Source organism: Sander lucioperca, chromosome 9 (assembly GCF_008315115.2).
Source record: "Sander lucioperca isolate FBNREF2018 chromosome 9, SLUC_FBN_1.2, whole genome shotgun sequence".
Taxonomy (NCBI): Eukaryota; Metazoa; Chordata; class Actinopteri; order Perciformes; family Percidae; genus Sander; species Sander lucioperca.
In genome coordinates, this window is record NC_050181.1 from 10,530,614 (window position 1) to 10,546,269 (window position 15,656).

Below are 15,656 nucleotides of genomic sequence, written 5' to 3' on the forward strand. Positions count from 1 at the left end.
GTGGATTAGTGAGCATATTTCCTCAATAAGTGAAAAAACAAAGGCTTGACTGAATTTATTATGTCTTAATTGAGCAGACCTACATCAATGTATATTTGTGTGAACAAACCAGGATTTTTTTTTTTTTTTTTTTTTTTATCAGTGGAGCTTATGCGGGGTCAGATATTTAGAAACAAAATTCCTCAGGTAGGTTCCCTTCACATCTAAAGTTACATTGTATTTGTTGTAACCTGTAACATTTTTGTTTAAAGTTTTTTTTATAGTTTTGGTTGGAAACTGCTGTTTTAGGGAAACAATATAAAATATAATAACACTGGTGTGTCTTTTTAGATTGGCTTGTGTTTTTATATCTCACATTAATGCCTTTTAAGGTCCATGTGCCTGTAACACACTTTAAATTGCCTTGTTGAAATATGTTGTACAAAGAAACTTGCCTTGCCTAAATTATTGTCCTAAACCCTTGTATCTCCTATCCTTCTTGAATCATATCTCAAAAATTCTTTAAACTTCAGTTATAAACTAATTCAAATTAAAATATGCACAGCTTGTATTTACATGCATGTTTACAGTATATGCTCAAATTACAGATTAAAACAATGATTAACTTTAACTGTAGTTTTTCTTTTTACCTAAATACATTGATACTGTAATCTACAAGACAATATAATTACTATGTTGTAAAAAGCATTTTAATTAAACTTTTAATTGTATCAGCAAATATGGATACATCTGTGAATACGTATGATCATTGATTAAAAGTAAAATAGCTAACTTTTAAAATCTCTACATATTCACTGAAGCAGTGCATATGTAAGCAAATACAAAAAAATGTCTGCCACATGTAAGAATGACTTGTAAACATTAAATGTTACTCGTCTCAGAGTGTTAACAGGGGTTGTGTAGCTGCCTGGACTCCCCGTGCCCTCCAAGGTGAGCTCTGTCTCCACCAGGCGAAGGGGACCATGGGAAAGCTTGCATGCCGATTAATCACAGCTAATGAGCTGGAACAGTGTAGCTTGAGCTGCCTTCCATGACCATCTAACCTCACAAACACACATGCGCACACACACACACACACACACACACACACACACACACACACACACACACACACACACACACACACACACACACACACACACACACACACACACACACACTCACACACACACACACACACACACACACACACACACACACTCCCATATAATGTCAGACACCGACATACGTGTGAAGGGCAGACTAACAGACACATTTTTTACTTGTAATGTCTGCCAATACATTGATAAAGACACACATCTTTTACTGTAGATATGGCATCATGATCAAAATATTACACATGGTCATTGATAAAGAGACACACATCTTTTACTGTAGGTATGGCATCATTAACATGATCAAAATATTACTTTTTGATATTTTATTTCATATTAGGCAACATTATCCCATTATTAAATTACAAGGCTTACTGTAAGTAATGTTAAAGTGCTCATATTATGCTCATTTTCAGGTTCATAATTGTATTTAGAGGTTGTACCAGAATAGGTTTATGTGGTTTAATTTTCAGAAGACACCATATATTTGTTGTACTGAACATTGCTGCAGCTCTTCTTTTCACCATGTGTGTTGAGCTCTCTGTTTTAGCTACAGAGTGAGACATCTCACTTCTGTACCATCTTTGTTGGGAGTCGCGCATGCGCAGTAAGTACTGCTAGCTTGTCAGTTGCAGAGCATGAGGGAGTGCCGTGCTAGCTTCTAGGCGAGCATTATAACGTGTTACAAATTGACGCAAGTTCGTCACAGAAATAAAGGCTGGACTACAGTAGAGCTGTTTGGAGCAGTTTGTGAACAGTGTTTTCTCTGGAAGATGGTAAGTCCCTTTGGGGTGGACTTTGGGCTTTTTCACTTTGTAAACCTATAATGTGCACAAAAAGATATATAACACAATAAAGGAAAGGAGAAAAGCCAAAAAGCATAATATGAGCACTTCAAGATTCAAGTAAAAAAAAAAAAGCCTGACATTGCCTATTTTTGTAGTAAGGGGGAAAAATGTCTGCCAAATTTCTTTCTTTAATAATGTTAACAAAGTTGCAAACTTACCGTTGTGTATTCACAGTTCTTGGCATCAAAGTGACCCCTGTAACCAGTGGGTTGTAATGGACAGAGTTTAAACAAACAAGAAAGCAGAGCGATGAACGAGAGGAGGAGGAAAACAGAAATAAGTGATGTCACGTAGAAAATGAAGAATGACATGGTGGATATTGATACATCCAAGTATTTTTCAGCGCTGAAAGGCATCCCATATTAAAATATATATGTGACTCCCTTATATCTGTGGGTAAGAAGTGAATGTCTCCATATACTACACTATTTACAGTAAGATTATTCTTTGCTTTATGTATTCTGCCTAATACCCAGTTATCACGTAAAAAAACTAAGTGAACCAAAGTGACATAAGCACAAAAAATAATACAAACATCATCCCTTTTAAGGTCCTACATGGTGCAGCTGTTATTATTTCATGTTACATATGGCAAACCGTATATAATGTGGTTTCTCGACCTCTCTTTGGCTACTGAGGAAGCTACAGCTGTGGGCCTCTTACTGTAACAGTAATCCTTGTGGCACATATATCTTTACTGACGCTTGTGAGTGCATATTTCAGTTATCATTCCTGGAGGCATATCTTTAGTCTGACGTCTGTTGCAGCGTCCCCTGTCCTTGGACCCTGGCAGGTGATACAACAAAGAAACCGAGGAAGGTGGTTGTCATTTAAATTCTTGCTGTTCGGAAAATAGATCCATTTAAGTGATTACAGTCTCTGTTGGTGGAAGTCACGAGAGTGTGGTGGTTTGTGTGTTAAAGAGAGCTACTCTATAGGCTGTAGATCATCATGGGTGATCTAGTTGATGGTAGAAGTGCTAAGGTAACGGGTGTGGCCCTATTCCACAAAATCATTTTATTTCCAATCGCATCTGTCTTGGATTACATGTTTAGATTGTAACCCAATGCCCACATGTTAAATAAGGAATCCGAGCCTGCAGACTGCACTGTGGAATGTATACCTGAACAGTGTCATATACAAGCACTTATGGATATACATACACTCCTACAGATGCTCACTTTGAAGACACACACCTGTCTGCAGTTTCAAAAGCGAAGAATGGAAACTTCAGCAAGTGATCCCTGCCAGAAATGTGTGGTATGGGTGTTCGTGTGTATGCCATCCAAATAAAGGAAGGTTTTGCCAAATCCACCAACTGCTTATGGCACATATCCCATCGTGAGGCATCCAAGCCACAAGAAACCTCCCACTATAATATGCTGTGGTAAAGATGTTATTCTGAGTGTTGCTGCTGCAGTAGCTTCACAGTCTTGAGTGCTTTAATTCAATCTTTAATTAGAGGGCAGATGTAAAGGTTTTGTCCACCAATTAGTCATAAACATGCCTTATTCAAATAAGTAATTACTTGGTAGTTGCTCATAACAGTGAATGCGTTGACTCAGTATCACCAACAAGCCTGACTAAAAACATCTTCTGCATCCATACGTCGTAACTCTCAAATCAACCCATGTTAGTTCCATCAGTGTGGGAAATCAGGAGGGTGGGGTGACCTCTATGGTGTGTTTCTAATATCTCCCCAAAAATCCCTGCGGGCAGAATCGTCTTGGGTGTTCCAGGGTGGATTCTGGTGTTGTTATATTTAACGGGTTCCCAGCGCAGAAAGCAGGGAGAATAAAAGAGGAGGAAAAGAGGAGAAAGAAAGCTGTGTGATGACGAGCTGACTGCAGAGTACTGGCCTGACCTGGAGGAAAAAAGCACCCTCTGTGCATGGATTGGGGCAAGATCTACGTTGCCCTTTCTCTTCTTCTCTCACCCTCCTTTTCCCTTTCTTGGTGGGGAGGAGGGATGTAGGTAATGAAGCTTAAGTGAGCCTGGTGTCTGGTAATGTAATATACACAAAGCCCTTGTCAGGTCTGGATCCAATAATGTGTCATTTACCACGTCTGGAACAGATTGGCCCAGATGATCAGAGTGAACCTTTGCCCGGGTGAAGAGTACTCAGCATCCCTCGGCCTGGAGGCCTTACAAAGAAGGCCCTTGCCTTGCCCCATCTCCCTTGCACCTTTCGTCTCCCTGCACCTCTCTTGTAAAAGCCGAGGCACAGTGATTTTGCGACCTGAGGAATTTTTCCCTGAAGTTGTTTTCTGTAAGCAGTTGACCAGTGTTATAAGTGAACTGAATTCGCAGACACTTAAAATACTGCCCATTTTCAAACCAAGGTACCCTCCACCACACAGATCTCAGACTGTGGGTATTTGGCACAAAACTACCAAATCTGAGAGCTTTCTGATAATTGGAAAAGTACTTTGAAGCCTGCAGTGGCAAAAGGCTATTTAAAACAAACTCCAACAACATTGTCACTAAACCTCAAATAAAAACCATTACTGCCTTAAGCCAATTCTCCAGCCAGTGTGGAAAGAGCAGGTGCACCTGGATATCACAAAGATAACATACATATTTTTGAGCTATAAACCCGACCACATCGATGCAGGGAAATTTCCCCACTTGCTGTTACAGTACAACCAAAAACAAACAAGCCTGTTGTCCTTAAATTATGCTCATAGGCAAAGGCTATGGTTTTGGGCTGTTTTGGGACATATGTTAAGTCTTTGCCTTCAAGATCAGCATCACAAGGGTCGATCTCATAATCAAGCCTTGGGGCTGAGTCAAACGTCTTCCATTAATAATAGCATGCCACAGGGGTCTATTCTTGGGCCATTACTATTTACATTAAACATAAATAATACTATTTATCCTATTCCCCCAATCAGCCAAGTCAATTTTATGCAGATGATATAATTATATATGCCTCTGGCTCCTGTCACCACAACCTCCAATTACAGATAAGACCAAGTACAGAGTATGGTTTTCTTTACATCCACCCATATCTCTGTCTATCCAGCAAAACATTAAATGGTTATCTCCACCTCTCTTGCTAAGTCATACACATACTTAAAAAAGGTTTTACTGTCATTTATGATTAATATTTTTTTAACCCAAAAAGTATTGTATTCATCCATTTAGCTCTGCTATTAAATATTTTGCTCTTTTATCTTGTAAATGTTGTGAACGACAGTACATGATCCAATAACTAATGCATTGTACGGCTCAAGTCTCTCGTTTTTAGTTATCCATTGACAAAAGTTGTGGAGTGTACCTGGTACATTCTTTGGTACTGACTCTGAAACCTTTAACCTATTGTTAAAAAAACAATCAATGGCGTAAATGTTCGTGAACTTTTATGAAAAATTTACTTAACAGAATTTATTTTCAGATTGGATTAAGATCAATGACTTTGGTACACAGTAGTTAATATCACTGGCACTCTCTCAGACTTGACAAGAAAAATGAAAAGCTATTTCTTATTTCAAACATTACCATCATAAAATCTCCCTTACTTGGGGATTGTCTTTTCACTGGCACCTGGGTGGGCATACAGCATGAGATCATGTTGCTAATGACTGGTAGTAGTGGACTGTGTTTTAAAAAAACAGCTTATCACAAATTTGTAGCTAAAGGAGAGTGCATTTGCTCACACTGGTTATTATAAATGCAGGAGCCAATGGAGTTGCAGCAGAGCAGGAAGTGCAGGGCTAGAAGGGCATGTGTGTGAATTGACCACCTCATCCGTGGCTGCCTGGGTCCTGGGCGCAGCCCTGGGCCCACACAGAGAGTGGGGGGCCCTGGAAGTCTACAGCTGTGTATGAGAGAGAAGAGGAAGGCAAGGAGATACTTGGTGTGGAGGTAGCCGGTTTAGAGGAGGTACAGTTTTAAACCTCTGGATTTTGCTCATTGTTGGGACCTCTGTACCCATTTTCCTCACTGTCTCTGATCTTTCATAATATAGTATACAAAAATGTACTATCCTGTGGGAAAGTGGACAGAAGTGAGACAGCTTGAACAACAAAAATGCTATGGCTATTTAGGAAATTCCTAAAATGAGCATGTTTTTGACTTAGCTAGACACAGAGGATGAATAAAAGGTGAAAGGAGGGAATACAGAAAAGATTGCTGTCTTTAAAACTCCCACCCCTCCTATTACATACTCCAACTGTACAATGTTGTGCTCACCCAGGCGGAGTCATTTTGGAGGCTCCTCAGGAGTATTGTAGCTCCCCTCTACGGCACAGACTCTGATTTAGTACTGTTAATAAACATGATGTAGTGCTTACAGTGATTGCTCAGACAGGAATGTTTTTTTGCTTCTCTTTTTCATACCTACACTCAGTTTCATATGTTTTCATGTGGCGCTGAGAGAGAAGAAGAAAATGTGGGACTGCATGGTTTATTTCAGACTCTCGCTGCTTTAATTATTTAAGCAGAGGACACAGACAAATTCTTTTGGGGCAGGTTTAGCACTGTAAAATGCCACCCCATTTCCCAGAATTATCACTGGGGCTCTGTTCTGTCCTGTTGCTTTCTGGAGTATATCCAGCAACTTATTGGATCAGAACACCAAGGTGACAGGACTCAGACGTTATCATACTTCAACCAGTTTAATTCTGTGGTGTTTTTATTCTGTTATACTTCCAATGCACATTTCTGTTGTGTAATACCATACCAGTAAGTGTAAGGTTCCCAGTCAAAGGTTGTCACTGTCAAAAGAAAAAAGATCAGGTGGACAAAGCTGCATAATACATGTAGCCTTGAGGTAATGTGAGCTTTTGCTCTCTTCTGTACACAGCATGTGTGCTTAAAGACATCCATTTGTCAAATCATGTGCTGTCTGCTCAGGAAGGATCTCTCACTAATGAAATGACAATTTGCTTGTTTCAAGCCTCCACAAAAAAAGCAACCATACCCAACAAGCAGAATTTATGATGTGCCTGCCAGCTTCTCCGTGGCCCAGTTCCTTCAACAACATGCTCCTAGCACAGAGCCCATATGGCCAGCCACAGCTGGCTCTTATTACAAACCCATACAGTAGCCATTCTTTTTCACTTACCCCCCTCCCTGTTTGGTGACGCTTATTAGAAATGTAACATACTAGTCTGGGAGTTTGTTACAGATTTATGCATCACAGGTGCTCCCTCTAAAAAGCGTGCAAGGGTTACCATACAATTTTTGCCAAGACAACAAATCTACATGTAATAAGGGGAGTGACTAACACTGTATTTTAAAAAAATGCTTGATTGTAAATAAAAGTATGCATACTGAAATTTGACCCAAGGTTAGTAAGAAATGTGCATTTAATTTTACAAAGTTGTGATTTTCTCATAGCCAAATCTTTCCTGAAGTCATAATTTAAAAAAGTACCGGGAGTATTTTTTTCCTATTAAAAGTAAAGATGGTACGTGTGAATGTATTTATTATTTTATTTATGTGATAGACAGTATTATTTGTCATTAAAAGTGTTTAAATTAAAAATAAATTGTTTAATTTATTGTTTATTTATAACCATTCCTCGTTGTTTCAGCCACTGGACTTTTTTCATTACCAAATTAAGTGTTACACTCAGCTAGTAGCACTGCATGGTTGAGTCAATCATGCATAACATTTTTTATAGAATTGTTAGATTGTTTACAGGTGATGAGTGATAGGTTTAACGTAGCTCCACACATTTTGTAAAAAAATTTAATATTATAAGGACTATTTGTTTAGTTGTTTATAAATCTATATTATAGCATTCATTTCCTAAAACAAATTACACATCAAATGTTCTCCTTTCTTTGTGAAATAAGTTTTTTGAGAATACTACCATAGTGAATGTTCATGCTCACAGTAATATGAGCGTTCACTCTCCACGTTGTAAGGATTGTCTGTATTTAAATGAATTTCCAGAGCTGCCTCTTGATGGACTTTGACTGGTACCTGGTGTGTCTGCTGCCTGTCTGTCAACACCAGATACCCCGAGCGTGAGCCTGTGTGCCGGCAGACCGTTTCACCCGGAGTCTGTAACTGCTGCCAACACGTAGGGGTGGATCACACTCCTGCCAACACGTGACAGGGTCCTGAAATTGTTCTTGACTGACTGCTGGCTCTGAGCAAGCATGGACATATTTAAGAAATAGAAAGCATTCTTGTCCAAGCTACGAAACATGTGACCAAAGGTGATGAGTTCATGGACTAAGCTTTAAGTCGTAAGCTGGGCTTCTGACAATGTCTGTCTCTTTCCATCTCTGCTGCTGTCTTCAAGTTTCACAGGCCACTCTCCCTCAGAAGTGTCCCTCCCCTGCCCCTGTCTTGACTCCTCACTTTGTCTCCACGCTTAGCTACACCTCTCCAGTTACTTGGCACCACACCTCCTGGTTGTTATCCCCTCAGCCTCTGTCCTTTGACTCCATCCCCACCCTCTCATGTTGAGGGGGGGACACTCAATGCCTTTAATGTGGCCTTGGCCCCATGTTCCTCCTGCCCGTCTGGCTGATCCGGGAGCAGTGGGTCCCAGCTCCACCCTGGGTGATTGATGGCAGGGATGCCCTCTCCTCTCACCCTCCACACCCCACCCCCGGCTAGGCGGACAGCATAGCGTTTCATGAGCTCATCTGTGTGGCGCCCAGGAGCTGCACCTCAAACGCAGGCACCACTCTTGTCTCGTCCCGCATGACTCCCTGGGGGACACAAAGCATGTGTGACCTTCCTTTACGCAACCCCATCTCCACAGGACCCGTCAGTACCCTCAATCCCAGACATTAACTCTTTACTAAACAGCAGAATGTCCTATACTTGAAATTTTCATCCTAATCTGCTCAATCGACCAGCAGCTCAGTATACCTGGGAGGTTGGGGTGGTGTGTGTATGTGTACCGCGTCAGAACTTCATGCAGGACACCAGAGATTGTATCCTGAAACAAACCTGCGATTTAATAACCATAATCTTTATCGCACATTAACAAAGCTATTATTCTAAATTAAACCATGATGAAACCTTTCCTAACCTATAAGTCATCCTGCCGATAGGGGCGTCAGATAAAAAAAATGCTTTCTGTGTCGTCCTAACAGAGAGTTACAACGACATATTTTGTAATTTAATTTAGGGGACTTGTTGCTTCAACTTCTTATGGTCACTGTGCTGTTTTCATCGGCTGCTATTTTGATAGAACGGGGACATGCAACAAGGGCTTCCGTCTGGACTCAAACTGGGACCTTGCGGTCATGGACAGCCACAACACTGCTGTCTTTATTTTTTTTACTTATTTGCCTTCACTGAGACTGGCGATCTTAGAACTTTTATATTGAACGATTCTCCAAATACTCTTGCACATCCAGTGCCAACCTGTCTTACATTCTCACTTTTGCAAATAAACTATGATTGAGGCCTTATTTGGGTTAAAATGACTACTTTGTTAAGGTTAGGGAACTTATTGTCATGGTCACAGTCATAATATTCTCGCATTGCCAGGCCAGAGTATGATCTGGCTACATCGCTACAATATTGTTGTCTTTTTTGGGAGGATAGTCTCATCAGACAAAATCATTAATTGGAAAAAACAAAAGACAAAATCTTCTCTTGGACATCTAACATCTAAGTTGGAAAACAGCAGTCCAATGTCATGTTGAATCAGAGTAAGTGATGCTTGATTATGTAACCTTCTCACATCCTCTTGAATATGTTTTTTTTTTTGTCTGATCAATGGTCAATCAATGGTTTGAAACGACAAATCAATTATCAGAATAGTTGCCGATTCATTTTTTTTTGGTTTTCATTTTACTTCTCTGTCAATTAAATAATTATATTTCTAGCTCCTAGTCTCAAAATATGGCATCAAAGTGTATCACCCTCACCCTTTCATCCAGCTGCCCACCTTACCTTAACCTCCCCTCAGGAAGCCGAGAAAGGCCTGTCCTCCTCTGCATGTTCCACATTCCAAGTGGGACGGAATCTGAGGACACTGATCACCTAATCTCTCCGACTGAAGCAGCACCTGTTGGGGCAGCGCCGGAGCAGAGAGGAAAAAAATCCAGATCGTTGGCAGGTCTGTTGACCCGATACATCTCCCTCTGTATCAGATGGTGCTGGCTGCTACTCGACAACCTCAATTTGCACAAACAAGATGAATGATGGAAAACTTTATGTAGACCTATTTATGTAGTCATATTTGTGATTTGTAAATGTTTTATTGATGATTTTATAATAATAATAATAATAATAATAATAATAATAATAATATTAATAATAAAATGTAGGTTCTAATGAGATGTAGTCTATCATTTTTAGCATTTTGCTACCTTACCTTATCTACCCTTAATCCACAGGTAGTGACTCCATCAGCTTTATTTTGAGGAGGTTCTCTTACTGAAGAAATATAAATAATTTTGTGGAAACGTTTTTTGTGGAAGAGCAGCCTGATGGCTGAGGGCATTTCTGAAGAAGCCATCTGACCCAAATGAAACTAGATAATTCATGTAAGAATAGAGCACCAATGAAAAGACATACAATACAGTCTACGGGTCCTGCTTGACAACCAATCAAATATCTCGCCCAGCTGTTCATGAGGTTACCATGTGCTGAGGAGGTTCCTGTGCGCATGGACATAAATCACAGAGGAGGACACTGCAGTTGCTGCCTGTGTCTGCACGTGGTGAAGACGTTCAGATTTTTGCCATAGCTTCTTTTGAGAACCTGTCATTAGACGTGTTTGTGTTATTGTCCTGTTTACACTTGGGTTTTGTAAATGTGTCTCTCAGTGATAAATCGTGTGCTGCCTATAAATGCTTCTGTTTCTTAAAAGTAATCCACCATAATGTCTATTAAATAACAGCTGACAAACAAGCAGTTCTATAAAAAGCCTTTAACAAGCTTGTTTGTTGGTTGCAGATCATTTCTAAAACTGGAATCTATGATTAATGTTCACTGCTGGCCTCTTAAAATTGACTGTATAATATATGATATGTCACATGTGTTCTTTGTGTATACTACAGTATGAGTGTACTCATGCTCTGTTTCATCTTAATAAATGATCTGGATTGCTCTCGGAGTGAGATTGTTAATGTGGCCAGAGGAGGTCTAGTTTTTCCTCTTGTCCAAGGTTATTTAAACTAAACCAACCATTCCTTTAAATGTCTCAAATCCCTTACAGCATGGGCCACAGCCTTAATGCCTGACAGAGAAACACTGCTTTGCATGTAGCCTGATTATTATCTGCTACACAAATTGCTAGCAGCTGGGTTGTTCACGGCTTGATGGTCCCATAGTTTATGTGTTGAAACAGTTGGAATGTGGACAATTACCACTTTCACTTTCTCACAAAAAACCTAATACAGTTTACATAAACTATTTTCTTGAAAATCCTACTTTAAAGGGCTTCATGAGCCTCCAGGGCTGGATTAAGCAGATAAAGTATTTGCTTCTAATTTCATACAGCTATCTGGTAGCAAGGACAAACAAAAAAGGACACTATTTTTCATGCAAAAAGATTATTTTTTTCAAGTTCACTTTAAACAGGCACTTCTTTTACATAATTGAGTTTTAACAAGGCTTCATGTAAGTGAAATATGTACCACCCACTACTAAGGTCTGCTGAATGTTAAATTTGACCAGACTTTATGCTGGACGACTACATCTCTGTTGTGATTGAGGGGTCACAGAAAGAGAAAACCGCAAAAAGGTTAACCAGCAAACAGTTGAACTCCCCAAAACGTTCTCCTCAGAGTTTTTCCTGCCCATCAAATGCTGATTTGTCACAGCGCAATATATGTTAAAGCTACGTTTCAAGAAAACAAGTCCAAATGTGGGTCAATAAATGTAAAACTAAAGTATTATTTAGTGTTATTTATGATAATGATTGGTCATTCAATTAAAAAGACAAAACACACTCACAGGATCATTATAAGTGCAAAAGTTGATTTAACTTTTAAAATAGCACAATACTAAAGTCACTTTAATATGGAAAAGCTTACTTTGATTTCCAGGGGAAAATAAGTAGTAAAGGAGAGGAGAAATGGACAGAAAGGAGTCAAGTTGTTCTCTTGTCTAAAGCTGGTGAGCACCTTGCGAGTGGTCGAACAGTTTAACCTATAATTACTACAATTAAAATAATACTCATATCAAACAAAGAAAAATTGCTTCCAAATGGTCTTTCACATGAGCAAGAAAAGAAAAACAAAAACACATGGGCATGGTTCGGCTTCAGAATTTTGGCACCAGAGGATGACGTGTCAAATATGAATTAATCCTGCATATAAATCAGCAACTGTAGTGGTTTTTATGATACTATACTGTATGACAGTGTACATTTCGCAGTCTGACTTACAGTTTCAAGTTCAAGTTTGGTGATATAGATACAGTATATACACTCTTACAATGCATGCTGGGAATTCCCCATGTACTTTTTTGGCATTTCAGAGCTGAACTGCAGGCAATGTGTCCTAAACCACTGAGAGGATTCAGAAAGTTGTTCATGGACCACATAACCAAAAGGTCAAGGAGGGTGGAAGACAAAATGGGGTGTGAACACAGTACTGCACAATGTGTGTGTACGTGTGTGTGTGTGTGTGTGTGTGTGTGTGTGTGTGTGTGTGTGTGTGTGTGTGTGTGTGTGTGTGTGTGTGTGTGTGTGTGTATGTGTGTGTGCATGCGTTGTGTGGATTTAGGAGCTTCAGTGATTGAGCATTTCCATTCTAATCTCTCACACTTAAATGGTCTCTCAGGACAGAGAGTACGGTACAGTGAGGGAAATACAGTAAATATTGCACATACCACCCTGACGTGTCACAACCTTTTATGCAAGGAAAATTGCAGTGGTTGACATCAAAGTCAAAAGTACATTGCCGAAATCAAAATGTCAGCCGTATGCCCAATAAAAATCACTGGACCCATCACTCCTGTGATGAAGAGAAACAAGGGAGACTCCAAAGTCAACTCAATTTTCTTTCTTTCTCCAGAAAGAGAAAAGCCCACTCACAGGTTTTGCCCTTTTGCTGCTCATAGACTGAGGAGAGCTGTTAAAGAGACCTCCAGTGAAATTACTGCTCAAAGATGTGTTTTTTTTCTTCCGGCTTTAACGACCTCATGTCCAGTAAGTGCCCTCCCAGTGAAGTATTGATGTACAGGCCTGTTTTGCTGAGGAGTGTAAGGGAGTGATCAGAGGAGTCCTGTGGACAAAATCGCACTGCTGACCCTGGACATCAGTGATTGATGTCAAATGTGACTATGAAACCCAACAGGGGTTGTTGTACTTTTGATTTTATTGGCCACCATGTCAGGCTGTCTGTTCTCTGTGGTAAAAAAGACCTGCATTGCTAGTATAAGTCTTCATAGAGACACTGCTGAACAACAGTAATAATATGTTAGGGTTTGGTAATTGAATTCTTGTCCTATTTGTAGAGACAACAATATACAGAGCGATTCCCATATGACTGTCATCTGACCACAATTATATAGAATAGTATACCCTGGGTAAATCTAAGTTATGATGATGATAAAACTCAATGTTGCAGAGTTTTTACTCTGCTTTTAAGTTGTGGGGCGCAGACAATTACTGTTTAGTTTTACATATAGCACTGTACAGATTTTGGTGCAGTAAAAGGAGTTTAAAGCAATCCTCAACTAAAAATCACATTCATATACTCGTAGTTCGCAGTTTCGGAAATATTGTTGAGGAAACACAATGCTGCCTTGATTACATTTGCACAACAGCCTTTTATATTCAAGCCTGCATCTCTTAAAAATTACGTTTAATAATACAAATAACAATTTGTTCTCCCACTTACGTTGTGATGAGAAACATAATGATTGCTTCTATTAAGATTTTTGAGTGAAGGAAGTGCTATATTTTTGTATTGTACATATGTTGTAGTGAGGTGGTCAGGGTGGATGATGGATGTATAAATTTGAGGCATGAGACCGGGTGCATTAACTAAATATTTAACCAAAATCTTATTTTTCTCCTAACTTTAACCATGTTAGTAGACTGAACCTTACAACAGTTGGGATGCAGGTCATAAAGCCCAGCCTCTGTAACCAAACTTCTGTGCTTTTTGCAGCTAACCATTCACACTGAAACCCCTCCATACAACCCCTTTACAGTATAGAAATATTACACTTCCTTGACTGCCAAAAATATTGCAAGTGAACATAATCCATGTAGCAATTACATTTTTTCCAGAACTTCTTTAGCAAAGGTACATAGCAAAGGTACATGGAGATATTTTGAGATGATTGTGTTAAAGGTAAGAAAGGCAAGATTTGTATATCCATCTTACTCATCTAAATTATGAAATTAAACTTCAGTAGATGCCTGATCACTGTTATTGAGATCCTGTAAAGTTGTCTTTACATGATCTCCATTAAAATTCTTCTTTTGGACACTTCTCATTCCTGTTACCTTTTGAAAATGAATATTGAACTCTACTCCTTTTAAATTCCTAAACAGCAGCAAACTGTTCAGAGAAAGCTGAACTTGCTAACTACGGATATATATATATATATATATATATATATGTAAGTGAACACAGACTGACCGGGTTTGTAAACAGAAGCAAGCTGAGAGCAATTTAATGACATCATGTTAGTCAATTTCTGGGATCTAGGGTTCAAATCAAAGTTCGCACAATTACCCCTTGCTGCCATTCAAAGCTTCAAATGTGCAAAGCTGATATTGTTGGCAACCGGTTAACTTGACCCTGCCTGACCAGTGAGTAAGCCACAGCCAGTGGGTGGTTTGACCAAGGGGACATACAAACTTGTCTTGACCAGGGTGGGTCTCTGGCAAGTGCTGTGTGGGGAAAGCCACCTATCTGCTGTCTGACTAATGTGCAGGTTCTTTTTGGAGACTAAACTGGAATATCCCACACAACACCATCCATCTAAAAGTCCACCTCCACCCGTGTTTTACTTGAGCGTGTATGCACGTATAACAATTTGTGGAGACATATATATATATATATATATATATATATATACACATATGCACATAAATCCACATTGAATATACTGGTTACACAAAATATCATGACATTCAGACATAAACTTTACAGTATTTGTCCTGCAAATTACAATTGTATATGGTTTAGCAAGGCAGCAGAAGAGGCACTGTATTGTTGAGTCTAAAATGATTGCTATGCAGCAAAATATGTCTCAAACGTGTATGTGTGTGTGTGTGTGTGTGTGTGTGATTACTAGAGAGGCTAAATGTGTAGAGAGAAGCAGAGATGTAGAACCCCCCCCCCGCCCCCCCAGTGTCCACAGAGTGCAGTCAGAGCAATGGGGGAGACGTAAAACACTGGCTGCATTTTTCTCCACATTTATGCATACTCAGAGAGGAGAAAAATAGACCCGTGGTTTATAATTCCCTGATTTCTCTGGAACAAGCATTGAAATGTAAACGAGTACAATAAATTCACTTTTAACTGCCTTCCTGGGAATTAGCCACATCGTCTGGGCTTAAAGAACTCTCGTACTTTCATTAAAAGCCACATCGTTCCTTGTTAAAGTAACAATGTCCATCTCATAGAGGCTGCAGCATGTGTGTAGTGAAATTGTGTGACAACATCTGTGCTCAGGGACGTTTGCGGTTAAAACATGGAGGTAATGAGTGCGTTGGGTTTTCACCAGTATCTCTTCACACTTTCCAAAATTGACCTTTTTATAGCCACATTGTTGATTAGTTTTCCTATGGTTCACCTTGTTTATCTAGTGTTGTTTCTGCTGA